At 46.1% G+C, this 2,689-nt stretch overlaps 1 protein-coding gene across 2 annotated transcripts in view; it reads right to left on the bottom strand.

Moving 5' to 3' along the window:
- Positions 1 to 122, bottom strand: part of ARHGEF7 (Rho guanine nucleotide exchange factor 7) — a 161,443-nt gene extending 161,321 nt beyond the window's left edge. For both annotated transcript variants that reach the window (XM_023737406.1, XM_023737405.1), the window contains exon 1: positions 59 to 122. The gene's annotated coding sequence lies outside the window, so the exon portion shown is untranslated. The remainder of the gene's footprint in view (positions 1 to 58) is intronic.
- Positions 123 to 2,689: the final 2,567 nt, after the last annotated feature.

Genomic DNA, 2,689 nt, shown 5'->3' with positions numbered 1-2,689 from the left:
CCGCGGCCCACCTCCGCCCCGGCCGCCCCGGCGCGGGCCGAGCTCCGCCGTGTCTCACCTTTTTCCTTCCTCTCGGCCTGCACCAATCCCTTTCTCCCTCCCTTCCCTCACCGCGAAGTAGACCTGGCGCCGGAAGTGACGCACTCAGGCAGCGCCCCGCCCGGCCCTCTGCGGCCCGCGCGCCCTCGCTCTCGCCCCAGGCTCCCGGGGCGCCGCGCTGCCCGGGCGGCCCAAAGCGGCTCGCACAACTGTGGGCGCCGGCAGAGGATACAGGGTTTCTTCTGTTGTCCCCTCCCAGGCCTGCTTGAGGATGCCGCTGTGGTTACGTGTCCTCCAGTCGGTTCCGACGCCTAACGACCCTGTGTACCGCAGAACGGAACACTGCCCGGTCCTGCACCAGCCTCACAATCACTGTTATGTTTGAGCCCATTGCTGCAGCCACTGTGTCAGTCCATCTCGTTGAGGCTCTTCCTCTTTTTTGCTGACCCTCTCCTCTATCAAGCATGAGGTCCTTCTCCAGGGACTGATCCCTCCTGATAACATGTCCCAAGTAGGTGAGACGAAATCTCACCATCCTGCCTTCTAAGGAGCACTCTGGTTGTACTTCTCCCAAGAGAGATTTGTTCATTCTTCTGGCAGCCCATGGTATATTCAATATTCTTCACCATCATCATTCAAATGCATCGATTCCTCTTTGGTCTTTCTTATTCATTGTCCACCTTCCCCATACATATGAGGCCATTGAAAACACCAAGGCTTGGGTCAGGCGCACCTTAGTCTTCAAGGTGACATCTTTGCTTTTTAACACTGTAAAGAGGTCTTTTGCAGCAAATTTGCCCAATGCAATGCATCAGGGATAGGGGGCTATTATTCCAGTGCTATGACTGAAAACAGTTAGCAGCATAAACTTGGCATGCTGTGATTAAAGTGCAATGTTTTCTGGAATATAGGCCCACGTGATTCATGAATAATTAACCAAAATAGCCAGTTACACATCAGCGAATAAGTCAGCTGGGGAGAAATTTTGACTTATGGAGCTTCCTGAGAGACAAGAGCAGAGAGGATGGTGTGTTGTAGACCACCTACTGCATTTATGGGGTTCCTTCCAAGTCTGGAATTGTGAGGGCCACAGGTTACACATGGCAAGAAATAAGGAAATCACGCCAGTACCAAATTATGAAGAGTAATTGAGGGAGAAACCTGAGACAAAAGCTAATTTTTTATCTAAGGAAGACTTTATGAAGAAAATTTATGTTCTGAACTGCATAGGAAGACACTGTGTTGGCAGTTACACTAAAGCATCGTCCAAAATTCTAGCATTTGAGGACATTCAAGGCGTTTTTGTCCAGTTCTCTGGGGGAAATCAACAGTATTCCATCAGGCCACTCTCAGGAAGGCTGCGGTTTCATTGCTAAGTGTTCCGGTCTTTTAAAATTACAAATCAAAACCAGGTGTCAAGAGATGTGGAGAGCGACCAGATGGGGCATTATTTTTTTCCTACAGTTGAAAGATTCTTACGAGAAAGTCCTGACATGTATCTCTCCAAATGGAACAGGTTCGTTTTTTTCAATGAAACAGCAAAACCAGAGCTGCCTCCTAATCCAGTTATTCTTTGCACTTTTTTGCTTCTCTCCTGCCTGAAAGAGTTCCAAAAAATTAGGTACCATTCACATAGATGTAGTTAACATTAAAACTGTTTCTTCATAATTTTAAACAGTTGCAAAGGATGTTATTTCTAACGTACTAATAATGGCATTTTAAAATCATAGTGTTACATCCTTTTTAAAAATATATATATTCAGCTCTTCTGGGGATGATTGTTGTTACTGTTAGGTGCTGTTGAGTCAGTTCTGACTCATAGCGACCCTACATACAACAGAACGGAAACAATGCCCGGTCCTCCCGATCCTGCGCCATCTTCCCAATCGTTGCTATGTTGATCCCATTGTTGCAGCCGCTGTGTCAATCCATCTCATTGAGGGTCTTCCTTTTTTTCGCTGACCTTCTGCTTTACCAAGCATGATGTTCTTCTCCAGGGACTGGTCTCTCCTGATAAACATGTCCAAAGTATGTGAGACGAAATCTCGCCATCCTTGCTTTTAAGGAGTATTCTGGTTGTACTTCTTCCAACACAAATCTGTTCATTCTTCTGGCAGTCCATGGTATATTCAATATTCTTCACTAACACCGTAATTCAAAGGTGTGAATTCTTCTTCTTCGGTCTTCCTTATTCATTATCTAGCATTCACATGCATATGAGGCAATTGAAAATACCATGGCTTGGGTCAGGCACACCTTAGTCCTCAAAGGGACATCTTTGCTTTTTTGACACTTTAAAGAGGTCTTTTGCAGAAGAGTTGCACAATGCTATACATCATTTGATTTCTTGACCTTGACCGCTGCTTCCACAGGGGTTGATTGTGGATCCAAGTTTCTGACTGCCTAGAGGCATTCAAAATGATCCATTGTCTGAGATATTCTCCTAGACTATCCTACAATACAGCCGCTAACAAAACTAGACTATTCCACACCCCTGGTAATAGAATTGTTTGCCTTTATACCAAAAAAGGCTGGAAAGGCACCCACATCCACATGTGGCGCATGCCCGGGTTGACTTTTAGGGGTTTGTGTTAGGAGACCTGAAGTTCTTATGAGGACACCCAAAACATACAAACAAACACCTGTCAGC

The sequence above is a fragment of the Trichechus manatus genome, unplaced genomic scaffold (assembly GCF_000243295.1).
Source record: "Trichechus manatus latirostris isolate Lorelei unplaced genomic scaffold, TriManLat1.0 scaffold00102, whole genome shotgun sequence".
In the NCBI taxonomy this organism is placed as follows: domain Eukaryota; kingdom Metazoa; phylum Chordata; class Mammalia; order Sirenia; family Trichechidae; genus Trichechus; species Trichechus manatus.
Note: the sequence above shows the minus strand (reverse complement) of the source record. Positions and strands in the feature narration are given on the sequence as shown.